This window comes from Dendrobates tinctorius, unplaced genomic scaffold (genome assembly GCF_039654945.1).
Source record: "Dendrobates tinctorius isolate UK_male_01 unplaced genomic scaffold, ASM3965494v1 ptg000158l, whole genome shotgun sequence".
In the NCBI taxonomy this organism is placed as follows: Eukaryota; Metazoa; Chordata; class Amphibia; order Anura; family Dendrobatidae; genus Dendrobates; species Dendrobates tinctorius.
In genome coordinates, this window is record NW_027361825.1 from 40,120,418 (window position 1) to 40,144,219 (window position 23,802).

Consider the following 23,802-nt stretch of genomic DNA (forward strand, 5'->3'; position numbering starts at 1 on the left):
GACATGATCCAACACCAGATCCTAGACTCAGTTTTGAGTTTTTCTTATGACCCCCTCACCACTTTGTATACCCCTGACCTCATAAATACACATTGGGCCAAATGTATGAAAACCAGTATAGCCAAGAATGGGAGGTAGTGCCAATAACGTTTTAATTTTGGTAAATGGAGCTTGAAGGGGTTGTCCACTACTCGGACACCCCCTCCTCAATCAACATCTTTGCACCAGTAAAATAACATATACTCACCTCTAATGTCGGCGCTGTTCCAGCGGTGTTGGCACTTGCTCTTCCAGGCCTTACATGAGATTATGCCACGGGAGACCTAATCTCAATCAGTGATGGTTTCACTCTCTCCGCCTTTTGATGAGCCAGACATCAAGAAGTCACAGTTGCGACTGGCAGCTTCCTTTCTCTTGATGCCTGGTTACCACTGAAAGTGGGGAGAGTGAAGTCAGCATTGGTTGGGTGCAGAGCTCATGTGACATAATCTCACATGAGTCCTGGGAGAGCGTGTGCCGACACCACTGGAATGGTGCCGGCAAAGGAGGTGAATATAGGTGTTGTTATTTTACTGGGGGCAAACATGTTCATTGAGAAGGGGTTTCCAAATATTGGAAAGGAAAAGACATGGCAATATACAGTAGTTTCTTATCACTTAGTAAGAAGAATCATACTACTTACAATATTATTCCACTATCAGCACAAAATATAGAGTAAATTAAGGCACGATATTCTTCATATCGGTAGAAGAAGAACATAATTGGTGTCCCAACAGGGTAACAATTTCACCTCTCACAATATTTTATCTTCATGTGTTAAGACTATTGGTATTTCTTGGAATTTATTAGCCTTTTATAAAAATGTTCCTTATTCCTAGACCGTGGTACAAGTAAATACATCTGACCTCAGCAAAACACTGTGTACAGATAGCTTGATCAAAATTTCAGTGTACCATAATATTCGGCCTAAGGGGGTTTTGGAATTGGAACAATGTCTTCCCTGCATAAACAAAGTTTTGCAAGGTGGCAGCAAGGGCATTGTTCTAATGACTGTTATATCTTCTGTATTATGGAGACACAAACAGCCCCCTGCTCCGTAACAAGGCTTCCAGCATGCAGAATATGTATTATTTACTTATTCTGCAAAGACTTTTATGAATAGTCAACCGAGACTCTAGAAGTGTTTTTGAGCGACGTATTATGTTCCAGAGGTCATTACACATAAAATAGAATTAGATTTTGTATCTAGGAAGCAGAAAAGTCATCTCCATCCTGTTAATGCTTTGATTAGTTATTTAGGTTGTTTAAAAGGAACTTTTCACCATGAAAATGCGGTCCAATCAATCACATCATGTTACAGACCAAGAAAAGCTATGCGGCTTGATATATATAGTGTTGTGTAAGAAAATTCAATGGAACTTGGCCTTATTGATTCTGGGCTTACGAGTTCAGTAGGCACTTAGGATTTAATAGGTTATCCCATTTTTACTCTTCAGGAGCTCACCTCTCAGTCTCCCAGCTTCCTTCTTACTCATCTCATGGATTGATTCTTTGGACCAGTGGCATGGTCGCACTCTTGGACTGAACTATGTGCTCTTCCTACCTCTGCTGAATTGGAAGAGTCTTTGGGCCATGAATCTAGCCAAGAGAAAGAGGAAAAATCAACCATTCTTGATAACAGAGAGGATTTTGAATAATAAGTAAATTTCAAAGTTGCCTTGCCTGTTTTACCAAACACTTTTCCTTTTAATGATTAACAGCCTTTGAATGCACAAACAGAGAAAGCTGTCAGTCACTGAGTAGGGCCGCCCACTGAGCTCCTAATCCTAAAATAAGCAGATTTCAATTAACAAACATGGGTCTGAGTCATTTTCATCAAATTTATACATTAATCTGTTGAGATTATCCAGCTCTGTTTTTATTTATTCATTTTACTCACTTATAGGCCCCCATCACACATAGCGACGCACCAGCAATCCCGACAATGATATGACCTTGTCAGGATTGCTGGTGTGTCGCTACATGATTGCTGATGAGTTGCAAAACAGGCAGCTTCACCAGCGATCAGCACCAGCGACACGTGGGTAACAAGCGACGCACGACGCTTAGTTATCCGCTGTGTATGTTAGAAACCAGCGCGCTGGTGCAGGGAGCTGGTAACCAAGGTAAACATCGGGTTTCTAAGCACCGCGCGGTGTTTACCTTGGTTACCAGCTCCCTACACCAGCACACTGGTTTCTAACGTACACATCGGGCGGGTTTCTAAGCGCGGTGCTTAGAAACCCGATGTTTACCCTGATTACCAGGCTCCAACTCGCTGATCGCTGGTCTCCTGCCTGCCACACGCAGCGATGCGTGCTGGCCAGCGGGAGACCAACGATCAAAAAAAATGTCCAGGCCATTCGAGGACGATCAGCGATTCCCGGCAGGGGGCCAGTCTCTGATAAGTGTCACACACAGCGATCTCGCTGGTGAGATCGCTGTTGCGTCACAAAACTTGTGACTCAGCAGCGATCTCACTAGTGAGATCGCTGTGTGTGACGGGGGCTATATAGTGCCATTAATTCCACAGCACTTTACAGACATTAACACCACTGTCCTCATTGGGGCTCATAATCTACATTCCCTATCAGTATGTTTTAGGAGTGTGTGAAGAAAACAAAGAACCCGGAGGGAATCTACGTGCAAACAAGGGGAGAACTTACAAAGTTCTTGGCGATGTTGTCCTTGGTGGGATTTGAACCCAAGCCCCTAAGCACTGGGGGGGTCGATTTTGAAAGCAACACCAATCATGAGAAGGGACATCCACTCTGTGTGTATGTGGGAAGTAAACATATGTAAAAGAAGTAGTGATCACACATGAGCACTCATGATCAGTGATGGTCCCACAAAGGATCATTCATTTATAAATAGGTGATCAATATCATCAAATGATAAACCCTTTAAAGAGAGAAAAAATTCAATTTCCAAGGAAAGGCTTCAGACTTTTTTTTGTTACCATAATGTTTACTAAGCAAATTTCATGTTTAATTTTATTTTGTTTGAGTGCATATAAAATGAAAAATTAAGCAACTTTGCAAATACATCACCATCTATCACATGCGTGGTGCTGTAGAAGAAAAGTGCTGTACGGTGTATTTTTTTCTTACTGCATACTTTGAATGGTGTAGCATTATCTACTTTGCTGTTACACACTTTTCTTTGTATACTGCTACAAAAACCTTACAGAAACCGAAAGGTATGGTTAGCAAGTACATCAGTAACTTTAACCAGTGTACCTGTATTAATACAGAAACTGAATATAGACTTTAACATGAAGCTATTGTTTAAGTCTGATTTTTGTGTTAAATGTTTTTTTTCTTTAATTTTGGCAATGTGTTTTTCTACATATCACAATTTGTATAGAAATCTTACAGTTTTCACACAGACCTCAGGGGCTTTTTTAAAATTCTAATTTCCCAATGTTTCAGGAAACAACACATGTAGTCTCAATGGTCAGACCCTGACCTTATTGTTTGTATTGAGCACGTGCAAAGGTCATTGCGACAGGAGGGGGAGCAAGGTCAGCTGTGACATTGCCTATTGTGATTGGTTTTACCTACTGAGTATAAAGGTGTTATCTGACATTGTAATCCTCTCTCTGGTGATAAGGAACCTGCTGAAAGTCTTCCTAAAAGGAAAGGAAGTATGAGGCTAAAGAAATACCAGTGGACAGGGAGAAAACTGCAAGATTACTGATTTTGCTTTTCTGATAAAAATCAATATAGGAAAGCCAAAGCACTGCCAACATTTTTTTGAAAGTATATGTAACGCAAAAACCAGATTTAAACCTTAGGTACATTTATTAGGCTAGTTTACCTTTAAAGGGGTTGTCCATTCGTGGGGCTCAAGTCTGTTGTCACCTTATGTGACTGAAGACTTTTTGTTTATCCTTACAGTGTGCAGTGTACGTGCTGTCAGGATTCTCTGGCGGTGAGAGCAAGCGTGTGCATGACCGTATGCTATATGAATACATACGGTCACATGCCGACTAGACGTGCACGTTGTCGTAAATATGATGAATTGAGAGAGGTGGGAAGTGTCTATTTAGAATGTGGCCGGAATGATGGAAATGTATGACCATCTGCTCCTGGCGCCGGCACTGGAGAATTCCCAATAGCATACAGTGCTCGCTCTGTGAAGATTCACATATCTGTTGTGACATAGAGTTACTGCAGAATTGAGCCCCAAGCCTGGATAACCCCTTTTAAGGATCTTATGGAAACACTACGGATGGAGATGATCTTAACACTACATTCAGACATCCATCTGAGTGTTTGCTCCTGAGAGAAATCGACCGATTTTTACCTCAGATGTCTGCCTAGTTGTTTCGATTTTTCCCTGAAGCAGGTAAACAGTCTGAAATTGTTTTATCCATTAGCACTTAACAATGGATCAGCTGAAAACATCTGAAACTCTCATGGAATTCTGAAGTACAAAGTCCGTCTTGTTAGTTTCATCCCTGTCTTACGAATCCCCATTGACTTTCATGGCCATGTCAAATCCACCAAATGGATGAGAATCGGTCATGATCTGAGTCTCACGGACAAGACAGAGAGATCGTTTTTCAAAACTGATGTGTGTATTAATCAGTGAAACTCTATGGTTCAGTGAGATTCCCAAGAAAAATCGGATATCATAAGGACTTATCACACAGATGTGCATATGTGGCCTACAGCGCCCGTTACACATAGCGATATCGCTAGCAATATCGCTGTAACGTCACTGATTTTGTGACGTAGCAGCAATATTGCTAGCGATATCGCTATGTCTGATACTTACCTTCGACCGCTCCCCCGCTGTCTATCGCTGATCGCGCGAGAAGGTCCTGGACCATTTCTCGTTGGGCACTTCCTGCTGGGCTTCCTGTGGCGCCAACGAGCGACGCGTGGACGCGGGCGGGAGGACATCAGGATCGCCGCATCTGACAGGTAAGTAGCGACCCCCGACCCCTGCTATGTCGCTGGTGAGATCTGCCTGTGTGGCAGCTCACTAGCGACCACTTAGCGATGCACCAGCGATCCATATCGTTAAGTGTAACAGTACCCTTAGATTTTAGAGAGATAATGACATAGATGAATATGTAGGTTCATTGGTGTTAGTCTTCACCTTTCAGCTATTGACTTAATGTCATCTCAGATAATTAGTAGCTTTGGTTATTATAGTATAAGATCAGGAGTCCTCAAAAAACTAGATTAAGCCTTGGAACCATCACATCCAAGGATAAACAAACTGTGTAATTGGTTAAAGTATGTAATTTTCATGGACTTCTGTTCATAGTTAAATGGCCTCATTCGGATTTACTGTGGGCCATTGCAATAAAGTTCTGTCCAATTATGCACAACTTCAGTGCTCGGAAGACTTTGGAAAAATTCAAATATCACTTCATATTGAACATGAACTTTTCCTTTCTCCAAAAACACATTTTGTTTGATTCTTATGCATGTTTTAAATGTCATGGGCATGGGGGAGGGTGCGATGGCCTCGTCTTTTCATTGTATGTGTCACATTTTATACATTTCAATGCTTTTGCTTTTTCTTTTCCAAATTCTAGAAATATTTTCTCTTTTGAACTCTTCTGGCTGATTTACCAGTTATCTATCAAAGATGTCATAATCATATTATCCATATTCTATTTTGGCAGAACCTCTTCATCATCTTCCTCCCGCTTTTGTGCACATGACTATATAATTACACACATAAAAATCTATGGGGCCTGTAAGATTTCAACTCACTCGGTTGCGGTTTGAGGTAGGCACAGGAAGGTTTCGGCAAAACGTCCAGACCGATTTGTTAAAACTCCATAAACCTCTCAGGATAACAAATGAAAACATATAGAAAGAACACCGTGAGCACAACTCAAGATGGTGCTAAAGTTAGGTTCCCAAACCGTTAAAGCAACAAATATGAACCTAGCACTCAACTTAAAGGTATTTGTAAGGCTGTTTATTGTAGTACACGAAAAAAGACGTTTCGGTCAATGTGACCTTCTTCAGTTACATGTGGTATATACAGTGGGGCAAAAAAGTATTTAGTCAGTCAGCAATAGTGCAAGTTCCACCACTTAAAAAGATGAGAGGCGTCTGTAATTTAAATCATAGGTAGACCTCAACTATGGGAGACAAACTGAGAAAAAAAAATCCAGAAAATCACATTGTCTGTTTTTTTTTTCATTTTATTTGCATATTATGGTGGAAAATAAGTATTTGGTCAGAAACAAGCAACAAGCAATCAAGATTTCTGGCTCTCACAGACCTGTAACTTCTTCTTTAAGAGTCTCCTCTTTCCTCCACTCATTACCTGTAGTAATGGCACATGTTTAAACTTGTTATCAGTATAAAAAGACACCTGTGCACACCCTCAAACAGTCTGACTCTAAACTCCACTATGGTGAAGACCAAAGAGCTGTCAAAGGACACCAGAAACAAAATTGTAGCCCTGCACCAGGCTGGGAAGACTGAATCTGCAATAGCCAACCAGCTTGGAGTGAAGAAATAAACTGTGGGAGCAATAATTAGAAAATGGAAGACATACAAGACCACTGATAATCTCCCTCGATCTGGTGCTCCACGCAAAATCCCACCCCGTGGGGTCAGAATGATCACAAGAACGGTGAGCAAAAATCCCAGAACCACGCGGGGGGACCTAGTGAATGAACTGCAGAGAGTTGGGACCAATGTAACAAGGCCTACCATAAGTAACACACTACGCCACCATGGACTCAGATCCTGCAGTGCCAGACGTGTCCCACTGCTTAAGCCTGTATATGTCCGGGCCCGTCTGAAGTTTGCTAGAGAGCATTTGGATGATCCAGAGGAGTTTTGGGAGAATGTCCTATGGTCTGATGAAACCAAACTGGAACTGTTTGGTAGAAACACAACTTGTCGTGTTTGGAGGAAAAAGAATACTGAGTTGCATCCATCAAACACCATACCTACTGTAAAGCATGGTGGTGGAAACATCATACTTTGGGGCTGTTTCTCTGCAAAGGGGCCAGGACGACTGATCCGGGTACATGAAAGAATGAATGGGGCCATGTATCGTGAGATTCTGAGTGCAAACCTCCTTCCATCAGCAAGGGCATTGATGATGAAACGTGGCTGGGTCTTTCAACATGACAATGATCCAAAGCACACCGCCAGGGCAACGAAGGAGTGGCTTCGCAAGAAGCATTTCAAGGTCCTGGAGTGGCCTAGCCAGTCTCCAGATCTCAACCCTATAGAAAACCTTTGGAGGGAGTTGAAAGTCCGTGTTGCCAAGCGAAAAGCCAAAAACATCACTGCTCTAGAGGAGATCTGCATGGAGGAATGGGCCAACATACCAACAACAGTGTGTGGCAACCTTGTGAAGACTTACAGAAAACGTTTGACCTCTGTCATTGCCAACAAAGGATATATCACAAAGTATTGAGATGAAATTTTGTTTCTGACCAAATACTTATTTTCCACCATAATATGCAAATAAAATGAAAAAAAACAGACAATGTGATTTTCTGGATTTTTTCTTCTCAGTTTGTCTCCCATAGTTGAGGTCTACCTATGATGTAAATTACAGACGCCTCTCATCTTTTTAAGTGGTGGAACTTGCACTATTGCTGACTGACTAAATACTTTTTTGCCCCACTGTAGATTGTGTAGAGCTTATAGGCATCTATCAGAAAGGACGATGGTGCTTTAGGCATTGAGGAGAATGATCTCTCTAAGGTAATGAGCTTGTCAGTATATAGGAGAGGGGCAAACGTGCCTCCAGATGGCTGGTGGACACCGCATCTGGAGGCACGTTTGCCCCTCTCCTATATACTGACAAGCTCATTACCATAGAGAGTTCATTCTCCTCAATGCCTAAAGCACCATCGTCCTTTCTGATAGATGCCTATAAGCTCTACACAATCTATATACCACACGTAACTGAAGAAGGTCACATTGACCGAAACGTCTTTTTTCGTGTACTACAATAAACCGCCTTACAAATACCTTTACGTTGAGTGCTAGGTTCATATTTGTTGCTTTAACAAATGAAAACAGTCACAAAGTGAAAACACAAAGTAAATAGTCCATACAAGAATGCGAGTTCGCCCACTTGGATTAGTGTCCAGCCCTTTAGCCCATAGCCAAGACAAACACACTGGAGGTCTGCACACCTCCACACACAGACACTGAATGAGACAACTGGTCTCCTTTATATGTGCCATACCACACCCCAGGGAGGGGATATGTGAGCAGCCAGTCCCACCAATCTCTCTGACTGCTCGCAAACCCAGCCCTGACACACCCTATTAACTCTCTCCACTCTATTTGTGCTGGAGCCTGGTTTTCCAGGCTACCAACCTTCATAAAACTTATCTCCCCTCAAGGACCTGTACGGTGGCCGCCTTATAGGCTATATCTGTTCCTTATTATAAAGATGAACCTGCCTGATAGAACCGTATAGTGGAGCACGCGTAATTTATGTCCCATATAATAATGGCCAAAATATGGACCTCTAAGCCTCACTTCTAGGAGTGCCCAAGAACACCACCCACAAGGAACATCCATATTGAGGAATTGCTAACATTAACCTCTCCCTTTGGTGGCTTGGTTTGTAGACTTTTGGCAAGTATGCAAAGTCCCTAGGACGCAAACTTCCTCCATACAAACTTTGTGCGCAGGACTCCTCTATTTGCACAAGACATTATATAACTAATGCAAGATATTCGTAGAGTCCATGCTTATGGCGGGACAATTTCATTCCAGTTTGGCTCTTATGGTCCAGCATGCTGATTAATTTGGACCGCGAACCCACTATTTACAGGCACTAATGCCTATAAATCTTCACCATAATGTCCAGGACAGCACTTCTCCTTCTAAAGTGTTACTGATTTAACACCAATGTATTCTGCATTTTTGCTCTCATCACTTACACATTTACCCTGCAAACATTTAATTAACTTCAATAACCAAAATTAGGATACAATATGATGCCTGTGCAAACTGAAAAATGCAAACATATTAATCTGCAGTCTATTCCTTTTTTTAGATATGATTTATGTCATAATTAAGCTAAAGTGCTATCCAATTTACTTTAATAACCAGTAGTATACATGTTTATTGATTGCCTATATAATTATATATCTAGCTAATGAATCAGTTGGCAAAGTTGCTGGCCGGTGATCCTGGAGCGGACCTCATTTACGTAGATGCATGGTTTAGACGAATATCGCGGACTCTCTGCATTTGATCTCCTGACAGTGTAAATGTTACACCGATGTTAATTCTGTCCCTGTTTGCCTTGGCAGACCAGACTTTTCTGCATAGCAGCTTTTTATATTGTATGCATGGACTACATCTAAGTATTAACGTTCCGTACGCTGGCAGGATGAGACTTATGAGTACTAAAATCTAAAGGATGGAGTGTTGTATCGCTGAAATAAAATATTGATGGCTCAATATATGAAGAAATAGTAGGAAAAATATTGAGGCAGAGAGATAGATGGTACTACAATAGTGGAAGAAAGACTGCTGAGCGCAACGGACAGAAGCACTAAAATAAGAAAAGAGGTGGGGAACACAGGACCGAGAAATACTAGATAGCATGTCATTCAAAAAGGAAACTTTTTTTAAATGTATATATGCTCATGTTAGGACCAAAAAACACAGAGGGCGAAATGTGCAATTGCCTAGGGGATTCCACTAGCAAGAGGCTTCCACCATGCCATTCCCTTATGCCATTCCCAGAAACTGGCCGCTACTAGGTATAAGATAGAAAAAAAGTAAAAGTGAACTTTCGTATTTAATATGTGGCAGAAGATGACAATAGTTTTTCCGAACAGGTCAATCCTTGTTTTCTTCAAGAGTAGGTGTTAGGAGTGCAGACAGGCGACCCTCATATACGTTGGATTTCTTTGGATCCTGTGAATTTTGTCATGGTTAGCTGCCAAATAATCAACGCAAAGGCTCCAGAAAAATCCTTTTGCCTAGGGTCCTCAACCAGCCTGTTTTACCCAAGTGCCCCATGCAGAAAATGGAACCATAATTGGTGAAGAAGATCTGAGCGTATTGCATTTGGAGCTCTGCACCAACAATTTACAGCAGTGCTTGTAAAAAGTGACCATCATCTCTTGGAAGAATTTTTTTTTTACAGTATTTGGAGTGAAAAAATGTTCTCCTTCAATTCAGCTTTGAAAATTTTGCACCATTTTACTTTTACAGGCTCTTTGTTTCCCTGTACAATTAGCTTTTATACGATCTGTCTGTGATCATAAATCAGCTGAGTAAAAAATCAAAGAGTTATAAACTCCCTGATAGGATCCTCAGAATGAGTTCACTGACGAATTCTCAGTAAACGTAGACAGTGCAACACAGAGACTAGAGAAGGCAAAGGGTGCAAAAGTTTTATTGAAACCCAGTTCTAAAAATTATTTTTGCCAAAAAATACATTCAATTGAGTAAGAAAAAAATGTCTCCAAAAGGATGACAACCCTTTTTAATGTCCATCTCTTTTGAAATACATTCTGGTCTTTGTATGGTCAGTACAGTGTCAACGATGATGGATTCAGCAGCCACCTTGGACTACAGGTGGATTGCAATGTGTGGATTATTTGTTTTTTATGCACAAGTGTTTGAGCAACTACGGTAAATGTGGCCCGAGGGTGTAATAACCCCATGAGAAGACACAGGGGCTTAGGCAGCATCCACTAATGATGTGCAAGTTGGTGCCAAGGTTGCGCTGCCCCAAGAAAGGTACAGGCAACTAAATTTTGCAGCCACCTCTGTAGCCAGGATCCCAATGTAGCACAATTAAAGGGGTCTATGTCAAATTCACAGGACTTACACCTAACTTCTGAGGGCGCTAAATGACTACCCCTTGTATTTATTGTGCAAAAGTTTTAGGTAGGTATGGAAAAAAATGCTACAATATAAGAATACAAAATGTTAATAGTTTATTTGTAATCAGTTAATAAAATGCAAAGCAAATGAACAAAAGAGAAATCTAAATCAGATCAATTTGGAGACCTTTGTCTTCTTCTAGGTACTTGCACACAATTTTTGAAGGAACTTGGTAGGGAGTTATTTCCAAACATATAGAAGCAGAAGAACAATTGGCAGATACTTATCCATTATGTAATACCATCTGAGAGGCATCTGATTTTCCTCCAAATTTACTCTGCAGCAGAACAACGACCCCAAATATGCAGCCTATGTCTTTAGGAAACATCTTCAGCATGTAGAATAACAAGGAGCCCCGTGTATGATGGTATGGGCCTTCACAGATCTCTCATCTCATCATCATCCAGTCTCATTGGGATTACATGAGGGCACAAAAGATCTGTGGTCAGCTCTCCAATATGTTTGGAAAAATCTCACTGCCAAGTTCCTTCAAAAGCTGTTTAGAAATGTGCGTAGAAGAATTCATGAACGTAAAAGGTGGTCACCAAATATTGATGTGAATTAGTTTTGTCTTTTGTATAATCACTTTGTATTTTTTTAACTAATAAATTATTAACACTTCTACATTTGAAGGCATTTTTTATTTTGCAGGCTCTTTTCCTACACATGTCTAAAACTATGTATTGTGCAAAATAGAATATAGGTGATGAATGGAACTGGAAGAACTCGAGGAGACAGCAGATCCTATCACCGATATACGATTGGGTGATTAGTTGTCTCTTCTGTAAGAACTTTGCTGGAGGTAAATGGTAAGTTTGGATCGTAAGTAAGAACACTAGGGTTCATTGGGGAAGATGGGCAATAAATTAATTATTTTTTAATCAGATTTGTATAATGCTCAATGCCAGAGATTGACATTTTGAAGCCACATTCTGAATTATCTTCAAGAGCATAAGAACTTTTCCCATCCTTGTCATGAGTGTTATGTTCCAGTGAAGAAATAAACTATAGGAAAGAGAATGAAAGTGCATAATGAATGTTGGCTACTTTCACTTTAGCGGTTTTTAGCGCAGCGCTTCGTGCGCAATAAAAACGCAGCGTTTTGCATGCGTTTGCATTTTTTAGACCCAAACGTTTTAACTAGATTCAAGCCATGTTAACTCTTAAAACGCATGCGTTTTTAATGCAGGCAGCGCATGTCCATGAGCACGCCTGCGTTCCCATAGACTTTAATGCGTTATTTTGTCGCATTCCATGTGCAAGCGTTTTTTTGGCACCGTTGGATGGACCTAAAAATGCAATAGGTTGCATCTGGGGCGCCTTGGCGCACACGTTAAAAAAACGCATGCGCACGAAAACGCATATGAATGCATGCAAACGCTAGACCATACGCCCCCCATGTTAAACATAGGTGCGCATGACGCATGCACATGGACGCGCACGATGCGCTGTGCAAAAAAATGCTAATGTGAAACCAGCCTTACAAGGTTTTGGAGAACTTTCTTGATGCAGTGGCCATTAAATTAAAACCAACCATTGACTTTGACTTAGAAGGAACCACATGGAGACATCTGGGATTTATTGACCTGTCACCTGGGAATGCCTGGGTATGTGATAGATCTGCTTGTTGTACATTATGGACTGTGAGACTATATAGGTGCTTAATGAGGTGTCTTGATAGGTTGTCAGTAGTCCTGTTCTGTGCCTCAAGTCATTTGCCATAAAATATGGACTGGAGCCAAAGATCAATTAGATGAGAGCAGCAGATATCCCAGATAAGAGAAAATGACACCGAAACATTCAACCTCCCAAATCCATATTTCCTAGGGATGGATGAAGGCCAGAAAAAAAATGGCATAAAATTTAATTGCAAGGCACATACAGAGGGTTTGTCATCTCCTTGCTTCCAATATGATTTGAATTGAAATATTGCGAGGAAATAATGAACTGAATGGTCGGGCGGTCACAGAAATTACCCAAAGTTCATGCTCCATGACCATGAAATGACCAGTATTTGATTTTTTTTTTTTTATTACGATGTATGATGGATGCAATGAATGTCAACCAATTGACTTTTACATGTCGCATTCTCGTGCCGATGGTTATCATCTTTCCAAACAAAATGTAGCAGCATGCGGGGGTCTCCCATGTGATATATTTGTCCTGATTTGCAAAAGGAGGGTCCAAATAGAGCTTTCATTGCAAATGTGAAAAGAGCTTAGGCTTCTTTCACACTTCAGCCTTTTGACGTCACTCCCAAACCGTCAAAGTGTGAAAAAAAGGATCCGTTGCAGATCTGCAAAAAACGGATGCACCGGATCCACCGCAGGTGTATGACATTTAAAAGGAACAGAACTCTGAAAAAGAGGAGACAGAGAGAGCGATATTTTCGGTGCCAGAACGGCTTTTGGGGTTAAATGACATGAATGGAAAGCCCCTCCAGTCATGCTCAGTATAAAAAAGCGGAATCCATTGGCGGATTCCGTCAATTGACGGTTTCCAACTGATCCGTCGTCCATACGCGTCCATTATAGTACTTTGGGGACAGCGACATTGCGATCCGCCTTTTCAACACAGACAAAAAACGTTTCAATGTCCGTCCACTTCAGACAGTGGACGCCAAAATTATGACGGATCCGTCAAAAAACAGATGCAATGGACGACCATCCATCACAATCCGTCACTAATGTAAGTCTATGGGAAAAAAACGGATTCCGCCAAAAAAAGACGGATAAGGTTTTTCTAAAAACGGCGGATTTCAACTGACGTCAAAAGACTGAAGCGTGAAAGAGGCCTTAGAAAGAGAACGCTAAGATTTTTCCACATTTCGGATTGGCCTATAAGCAATGTACATTGCCTGTATGCAGGAGAGAGGAAAAGTGTAGGACTGCTGAGATTAACATCGATGACGAGAATCGGGTCAAAAAGTCCTGTGTGTATGGAGCAGTAGTTAGAATGTGCGACCACTGCTTCATTTACTCCCTATAGAAGTGGTCGTACATGCTCAGTTCTACTCCTACATCCTCTCTTTTCTGGATTGGTGTGGGATCTCCAGCGAACATACATTTATGATTGGTCTTTTTGATAAATGTTTATGGCATAACAATTTTCCTATAGTAAAGAACAAATTCACAGCCCTATAATGAGGGAGCCAGTGATAGGAGTATAGCATTGGGGTGTGACGTTGAAGAGATATCTGCCCATGTGTGACCAGCTGTACACATAATATAATATACTATTATATACAGCCCTTAAATTATAAGATTTATGTTCCCAAAGAGAACACAACACAATGGGATGTCAATTGATATAAAACATATGTAAAGTGCACATGGGTACCAAGTGAAATATCTTAGAAGCGGTTTGTAAACTAACCCTTGACTATTTATTGCCCCAAAGAAATTATATTTCTTACCATGGGGGTAATATATTAGTAACCGGTCAATGACGTTGAAGCTTTGCCTCTTAAAGAGGAACTATCACAAAATCAAATGTGGCCAATATTTGCTCTCATTTTGCTCCTATTGCTCCCCTGAGTATTTTTTTTCTATTAATAAATTCTTCATATTTGGCATTTTTATTTTGTGCTAATATTTATGCAAGGAGGCATGGCTTACAGGATTCCTTGGAGGCAGATCTTTAGTCTGTTCTGCATAATTATCCAGTGAGCTATGCCCCCTTAGTAACGACCTTGAAAAATCTACAATAAGTAAAAAAGCCCATATTTCTGGAACTCAGGGGAGCAGTGGAAATAAAATAGGACCAAAAACTGGACATTTTTGACCTTGTGATAGGTCTTATTTAAAATCTGAGAATTTGAGGGCACCTACCACAGACACAAGGTCCTGGTGCATCACACACAAATCGAATTACAAAAATATTTAAATACATGTTGTAAAAAGTTAAGGGGGTGAACACTTTGGTAAGCCACTGTACATGTTATATAAATATCACATTTTATCACAATTTTTGTACAAAATACCAATAGATAAATTTTACCACAAAACCTTTAATCCGGAGGGGGTCTATCTGTACCTTTCTCTGTCACTCATGCCACTTTTTATAAGGAGTATACATTGTGGTGTGCCGAGGTATATGTAATCAACATCTCCGAACACCGCGTATCACAAACATGATGGCCTCCAGAGAGATTATCACCTTATCTTTGTGTCCCAGAATAGAGGATGGATGAAGAAAATAATTTCCATTTCAGCTTGGAGGAAATAATGGCTGGGGACTCTGACAGATCAGGACAGGAAGGGAATTATCTTTTTTCATATATATACTGTATATATGCTCAGGAACGTTTCTAGTTGGTCTACAGCCTCCGGCAGCAAATGTGATGGCAGCTCTTCTATTCTCATCTCCCCTTGTCGTCAATATTTTTACATAAAGTGCCATCTTATAATGTTGCCATTGTTATATTACTATCATGGTGGGAACTGTGAATTTACTGCAGAGATATAGAAATCGTAAACCGTTATTTTAAGAAGGCAACCAGGTAATATTTGGACCATATTAGAAAATTTAGAAAAAGCCATCACCGGGGTGAAAAACACAAATAATCATTCAAGAGAATCTAGGCCACTTCCATAGAGCCATCTGTATTTATAAAGCTAAGCAAGTACCGTAGTTTATTATGATGTACCCCTTACCATATTTACCAACATTGATGTTGGTACCTTGGGATGTTTTAACCCTCCCCCTGGTCCCGCCCGGAACTGCACCCCAATCCCACTGTGAACTTTTGAGAGTGAGGTTTGTAAAAACAGTGCCCCTTTTCAGGATTGGGCTATCCTTACATTTTTTTTTCCCAAAAAATCTGGACATTCCCAGAAAATCCAAAACTGTTAGCAAAATTTTAAAATCACCAACTGCCATCTCCTATCTCAGTAATGGGAAAATGTGTGTACACTGAATACAGATATTCTCATTATTGAGACAGAAAATGACAGTTGGTGTTCAAAGTTCTATGGAGAACTGTAACTGTCATTTCAGGAGAACTTGCAGCAGAATGTCGGTGTTGGCCTCTAGCTCCTCCCCTTCTATAGAATCTTGTGAGCACCAACTGTCATCTCCTATCTCAGTTCTTCACTGAATACAGATTTTATAGATTTTACCCCTGAATTGAGAATGAAAAATCAGTCCAAGAGGGCAAAGAAGTAAAATTTCTCAGATTGAAACTATTACAAAGTGTCTTATTTTCATGTGTTCTATTGATTTATGAAATAACATTTAAAGTGATGATTACTTTAAGGTTCTATTGTGCCACAATCCTTTGCTAGAGATCTGCATACACTGTCTGCAGCATGGCAATTCCTCATTTTACATCACATCTTCTGAAAGTGGGTGGGGCTAATGTAAACTCCTCCCAAAAGTGGGCATTCCATTTTGGACTGGGGGGGTTGTATGGGTGTTGTAGAGGGTTGGGGAGCAGGACTTAAACCTCCACAGAATTGTTGGCAAATTGATGATATTGTCAAATATTAATTTAAGGATTCCTATTTTCCAGCTGCCCACGCTGAATCCCCTAGATGCAAGAAGAAAAAGAGGCAGTGGAAATTTTATTAGACGTTTCATTAGAAGTTGGAGAATCCCTTAAGCACCATATGACCTCCATGAAGGTCTATGTGGTGAAACCCCTCATGACGATGGTGCTAATGGAAAAAAAAACCCACAACCTTCAGCATAAAGCACAGTGACGTCATGTGGTCATCACACGGTACTGCACCATCAGACCTCCGGAGTATCACTTTAAATTTCCAGATATGAGAACATCCTTTGCTCAGGGCAGACTGTCCCCCGCCGTCCCATTTTCCCTCTACAAGTTTATGTTCCTACATAATAAACAATTGGTTATTGTGGACATCACAGTAAATGTTATTTGACATTGGAAATATTACCAGATTTGTATCAGCTTCTACGCTGGAGCACTTATATATATTTTTTTTTGCTAGGTGCATTATACATTTGGCTCTATGAAACATTTTAAATGGAACTACAAATCTCAGCATGATTCACCACAAGCTAATAAGAAATGTCAACATGTCCTGCAGACAGATTTTTTTTTTAAAAATTGGAGCAAAATCTTAAAGTACTGAACGAAGAACTTTGGCATTTCCGAATGATGCACTGTGCAAAATTGCCCTTTGGTGCCTCATCTCATTTTTTTTCTTTAGACGTGGTTTCCTCAAGACACACAGGAAGGAGGCTATTATTTACGTTGTAGGAAAATTGATATAGGCTTCCTTCACACAAAGATTTTTTTAACGTTATTTTTGGGCTTGTAAAAGGAAAAAAAAGCAGCTTTAAATTCATGGGGTTTTTTTAAGTTGCCATTTTTTTGGTCACACAACTTTTTCCATACTTTTTTTTTCTATTTTGAAATTTAATTAGAAAATGCCTGAGAAAATAAAAGCTGCATGCCGACCATGTGGTGATAGAAAAAAGGACTTGTGGAAAAAAAAAAAAAAAAAAAGCTATAAAATCTAAGTCTATAGAATAATATGGGAAAATCTGGATGCAGATATTTTTTTTTTTGCAACAAACAGATTGGTAAAAATTGCCTGAAGAAAGAGAAAAAAAAACTGAGTGTGAATCTCACCTAAACTTACTGTATTCTAATAATTTTCTCATAGGTCTCACAAGTCTGGGTCCCATCTATATGTTGTGAACAGGGGCCCCTCAGCCCCCATGCCATATGATGATACATTGCCCCTGCCTCCATGAATGGGGAGCGTGGTCATACCTCTAACCAATCAATTCTAAGAGATTTTCCGAAACACAACTACTGAATTGTAGAGTTGAGCGAAACGGGTCGAAAAAATTCAAAAGTCACCGACTTTTGGCAAAGTCGGGTTTCATGAAACGAAACCCGACCCTAGGATGAGGTCGGCCACGAGGTCGGCAACTTACGCGCCAAAGTCGCGTTTCAAAAGTTTGTTTTGCGCTCTTTTACAGCCAATCAGGATCCACGGACACTGTGGGCAACGTGATGACATAGGCACGGGTCACCACCATCTTTCAGAAGGGCATGCAAGTGATTGGCTTGCTTTGGTGGGCGTCACAGGGGGTATAAAAGGGCGTGCACGCCGACCGCCATCTTACTTCTGCCGATCTTAGTATAGGGAGAGGTTGCTGCTGATTCTGTAGGGAGAGCGTTAGGCAGGGAAGAAGACAAAAAAACTGCTTCTGCTGCTAGCGATTTGGCCTGCACAACACACCAGTCACTGTGTGTGCAGTGCAAGGGGAGGCTATATAGTGGTGTATCAGTGGTGTTGGTTGTTGGGCTGCCTTTTAAGGCTTCCTGACAGGCTGGCATTGCTGTTTACCCACTGCTCCGCAAACTGCTTTTTTAAAAGCAATCCCAATTTTTTTTTTTTGTCCTGCTGAGAAGAAAAAAAAACTGCTTCTGCTGCTAGCAATTTGGCCTGCACAACACACCAGTCACTGTGTGTGCAGTGCAAGGGGAGGCTATATAGTGGTGTATCAGTGGTGTTGGTTGTTGGGCTGCCTTCTAAGGCTTCCTGACAGGCTGGCATTGCTGTTTACCCACTGCTCCGCAAACTGCTTTTTTAAAAGCAATCCAATCTCCCTTATCCTCTAGTCACTTTTGTCACAGCTGTGCCATCGAGCCTGTCACATAGCGCTCAGATATTCATTGGGCCTCACACAATCCAAAAGTGTCCAGTGTCCAAAAGTGTGTGCAGATATTCAAAATCTCCCTTATCCTCTAGTCACTTTTGTCACAGCAGTGCCATCGAGCCTGTCACATAGCGCTCAGATATCAGTGGGCCTCACACAATCCAAAAGTGTCCAGTGTCCAAAAGTGTGTGCAGATATTCAAAATCTCCCTTATCCTCTAGTCACTTTTGTCACAGCAGTGCCATCGAGCCTGTCACATAGCGCTCAGATATCAGTGGGCCTCACACAATCCAAAAGTGTCCAGTGTCCAAAAGTGTGTGCAGATATTCAAAATCTCCCTTATCCTCTAGTCACTTTTGTCACAGCAGTGCCATCGAGCCTGTCACATAGCGCTCAGATATCAGTGGGCCTCACACAATCCAAAAGTGTCCACTGTCCACAAGTGTGTGCAGAAATTCAAAATCTCCCTTATCCTCTAGTAACTTTTGTCACAGCAGTGCCATCGAGCCTGTCACATAGCGCTCAGATATCAGTGGGCCTCACACAATCCAAAAGTGTCCAGTGTCCAAAAGTGTGTGCAGATATTCAAAATCTCCCTTATCCTCTAGTCACTTTTGTCACAGCAGTGCCATCGAGCCTGTCACATAGCGCTCAGATATCAGTGGGCCTCACACAATCCAAAAGTGTCCACTGTCCACAAGTGTGTGCAGAAATTCAAAATCTCCCTTATCCTCTAGTCACTTTTGTCACAGCAGTGCCATCGAGCCTGTCACATAGCGCTCAGATATCAGTGGGCCTCACACAATCCAAAAGTGTCCAGTGTCCAAAAGTGTGTGCAGATATTCAAAATCTCCCTTATCCTCTAGTCACTTTTGTCACAGCAGTGCCATCGAGCCTGTCACATAGCGCTCAGATATCAGTGGGTCTCACACAATCCAAAAGTGTCCAGTGTCCAAAAGTGTGTGCAGATATTCAAAATCTCCCTTATCCTCTAGTCACTTTTGTCACAGCAGTGCCATCGAGCCTGTCACATAGCGCTCAGATATCAGTGGGCCTCACACAATCCAAAAGTGTCCACTGTCCACAAGTGTGTGCAGAAATTCAAAATCTCCCCTGTCCTATAGACACCTTGTACCTTGTTTTACATTACTATATAGTTTGTTGGATTTTGTCTACATTTCTACCAAAAATGAGGAAGGCTGGTGGAAGAGGCCGTGGAATTGGGCGGGGGTTGGCAGCTGGTAATGATGGTGTTGGTGGTGGATCTGATGGTAGTGGCAAGAGCAAAATAGGACCGAATGCAGGAGGTGCTGACCCTGCGTCATCGTCTGGCTACATAAGGCCTCGAACGCTTAGTTTTCTAGGAGTTGGCAAACCGCTTTTAAAGCCAGAGCATCAGGAAAAAGTTTTGTCTTACATTGCTGACTCAGCCTCCAGCTCTATCGCCTCCTCTTCTTCAGTTGTAAAAAGTAAAAGCACTGAGTCGTCATTGGAGGCTCATGTTCATGAACCACACCTTTCCTTGTGTCCTTCACCCCAACCAAGATTGAAGGATGATGCAGACCATACTACTGATTACTCCATGGAGCTGTTTTCACATACCATGCCTGGATTATCAAGTGAAATGGTGAATTACCCAGGCCAAGATGAATCTGACATGGAGTGCACTGATGCACAGCCGCTGATGGATGATTCTGCTGGTACATTCACTCAGAGCACTACATTGTCCTCGCAGTGTACAGAGCCAGATTCTGACCCTGATGTGACTCAGGTGCCCCTTCCCGCACACTATACCACCATACACGGTGACACAGAGGAAGGTGCACATGACATAGAAGAGGAGGTGATGGATGACCCAGTTGTTGACCCAGATTGGCATCCATTGGGGGAAGAGGGTGCTGCTTCCAATAGCTCAGATGAGGAGCATCCACAGCAGACATCGACATCGCAACAGCTGTTATCTGGCAGGCCCGGAGCACTCCAAAGACAGGTTCCAAACATCAAAAGAGTTGCTGGACAGCTTGTCCAGAGGGTCAAAAGATCACAGCGTGCTAGGCCGCAAAATGTCTGCCAAAGTAGGAAGAGTGCAGTGTGGCACTTTTTTTAACAAAATCCTCATGATCAGGCCAAGGTTATCTGTAAAAAGTGCGCAAAGACCTTTAGCCGAGGGAAAAATCTGAAAAATTTGAATACCAGTTGCATGCTTAGACATTTAACCAGCATGCACTTGCAAGCGTGGACACAACACCAAACCTCAAGTGCCACATGTGCAACTGATCACAACGAAGGTAGTCAGCAACGCTACATTGTTTCCCCCACTGTAAGCCCACCGGTTAGCACAGCAGCAAATGTTGAGGTGTCGTTGCAAGACCACAGCAGTCAGGGAATCCCACTGTTATATCAACGAAAGACTGATTCTAGGCCATCAGAAAGAACACCAACTCCATCACCATCATCAACCCTCTCTCAGTCCGCCCTGTCCACCGCTACTTCCACCATATGCAGCTCTCAAGTCCAGCTCACCCTCCCAGACACTGAGTAGGTCAAGAAAGTACTCAGTCTCTCATCCGCGTACACTGGGTTTGAACGCCCACATTGCCAAACTAATCTCGTTTGAGATGATGCCCTTTCGGTTGGTGGAAAGCACAGCTTTCCGCGAACTCATGGCCTATGCAGTACCACGCTATGACCTACCCAGTCGCCACTTCTTCTCTCGCAAAGCCATCCCAGCCCTCCACCATCATGTGAAAGACCGCATTGTCCATGCACTCAAGCAGTCAGTGAGCGGAAAGGTGCATCTCACAACTGATGCATGGTCCAGTCGGCATGGCCAGGGCCGTTACGTGTCCATCACTGAGCACTGGGTTAATGTGGTGGATGCAGGGTCCACAGGGGACAGCGGTGGTGGGACAGTGCTGCAAAGCCCACGGTATAGGAAACAGTTGGCTGTAGGCGTTCGACCCTCCTCCTCCTCCACCTCCTCCAGAAGCGAAAGCTCGTCCACAGAGCGCAGTCGTACGAGCACTCCATCTGCAGCTGCCACTGTTGCACACGATGTGTCCCCCTATCGAGCAGCTAGTGGAAAGTGTCAGCAGGCTGTGTTGCAGATGATGTGTTTGGGCAACAGACACACCGCCGAGGTGCTGGCCGAGTACTTGAAGCGACAAACTGAGTCATGGCTGGGCAGTGTACATCTTGAGGCAGGCAAGGTAGTTAGTGATAACGGCCGTAATTTTGTGGCAGCCATAGCCCTTTCAAAACTCAGCCACATACCTTGCTTCGCTCACACCTTGAACCTGGTGGTGCAGTGCTTCCTCAAAAATTATCCGGAGTTAACAGCCCTGCTCCAGAAGTTGCGAAGACTGTGCGCGCACATCCGCCGGTCGCCTGTACACTCCGTTCGTATGCAGAAGCTGCAGCGATTGCTCCACCTTCCCAACCACCGCCTCATTATCGACATTGCAACAAGGTGGAACTCCACCCTGCACATGGTGGAGCGGCTGTGCGAGCAGAGGCAGGCCATAATGCATTTGTGGGAGGATACACGGCCAGGCACTTTGAGAGCAGACATGGAGTTGACAGGTGTGCAGTGGTCGAAGCTGAAAGACCATTGTAAAGTCCTTCAGTGTTTTGAGGAATGCACACGGCTGGTAAGCACAGACAACGCCATCCTAAGCATGCGCATCCCACTTATGCGTCTGCTCATGCAAACTTTGACGCACCTTAAGGAGCAGGCGTCTGCAGCCAATGTTGATGAGGAGGAAGAGGAGGAGGGAATCCTTGATGACATTCAGCCATTGTCTGCTCAGGGACCTCTCCTGGACGAGGTGGAGGAAGAAGAGGAGGAGGAGGAGGATGATGGGGATGATTACTTAGGGGAGGAGGATGCATCTCGTGGGGCAAGTGAAAATGTTGGCGTGGCAAGGTCTGGTACAGGGTTTGTGCGTGACTGGAGGGATGTGGATTTGCCAGAAAGTGCTCCTCCACCCAGCACTCGCAGTGCATCATTGACACCGGGAACATTGGCCCACATGTCAGATTATGCCTTGCGGATCCTAAAAAGGGACCCCCGCATTGCCAAAATGATGAACGATGACGACTACTGGTTGGCCAGCATCCTGGATCCACGCTATAAAGGCAAATTACAAAACATCATGCCACAGGAGAACCTTGACCTAATATTGGCTAATAAACAAGCAACTCTGGTAAATCGGTTGCTTGAGGCATTCCCAGCACACAGCAGCGGTGATGGTTCTCACACGAGCCGTACGGGCCGGGGGCAGCTTGGCAGAGGTGTTCGTGGTGCACACAGCAGAAGTGGCGTTGGAGACAGGGGTTTCATGACAATGTTGTGGACTGATTTTTCAAATACCGCTCACACAACTGGTAATACTGCATCGATGGAAAGTGACAGGAGACAGCAGTTGCCAACTATGGTAACAAACTACTTTTCCTCCCATATCGATGTTCTCCCACACAGGTCATTCCCCTTTGACTATTGGGCCGCTAAACTGGACACCTGGCCTGAATTGGCCCAATATGCCTTACAGGAGCTCGCTTACCCAGCTGCAAGTGTGCTATCGGAAAGAGTCTTCAATGCAGCTGGATCAGTCCTGACAGAAAAAAGGACCCATCTGTCAACCCAAAATGTGGATGATCTAACCTTCATTAAAATGAACCACGCATGGGTTTCCAAGGATTTTGTCCCACCTTCCCCTGATGACACATAGGGTGACAGAAAAATGGCTTGCTTTGGTCCACCTCTTCCTGGTACTTCACCTATTTCGCCTTTTGCATCAGCTGAATGTCCAACATCAACATATGCCACTTTCTAAAACTCCCTAACTGTGCTGCCTCCCCCCCCATGGCCGGGGTCACCACCTACCGCACGACACCGTGCGAGTGCCGTTGCCCTGGACAGGTGGGTAGGCCGACTCTTGGGTGCGGGCACTGGCACAGGGTCCCTCATAGTGCAATCAAGTGTCTCTGACGGTGGTGGTGCACACCCGCCGTCAGACACACCGCTGTACTATGAGGGGCCCAGTGCCAGTACCGACGCCCACGAGTGGGCCCCCCTTGCTTGGGCAGGGCCCCAGCATTTGCAATCTTTACCTCTCCCTGCTCCTCCGCTGTGTAATCTGGGCCGTCAAATCCATACTGTGCCTGACACCGTCTGAGCCTGCCTCCTGCTGTATAGACATATATTTTGAATGTGTACGCTATCCATACATGTTATCCAGGGATACGGTACCCT

At 42.9% G+C, this 23,802-nt stretch overlaps 1 protein-coding gene across 3 annotated transcripts in view; it reads left to right on the forward strand.

The window, feature by feature from the left end:
• The window catches only part of LOC141052124 (leucine-rich repeat and fibronectin type III domain-containing protein 1-like protein), an 884,877-nt gene that overhangs the window by 54,071 nt on the left and 807,004 nt on the right, over positions 1 to 23,802 (forward strand). The window lies entirely within an intron of this gene.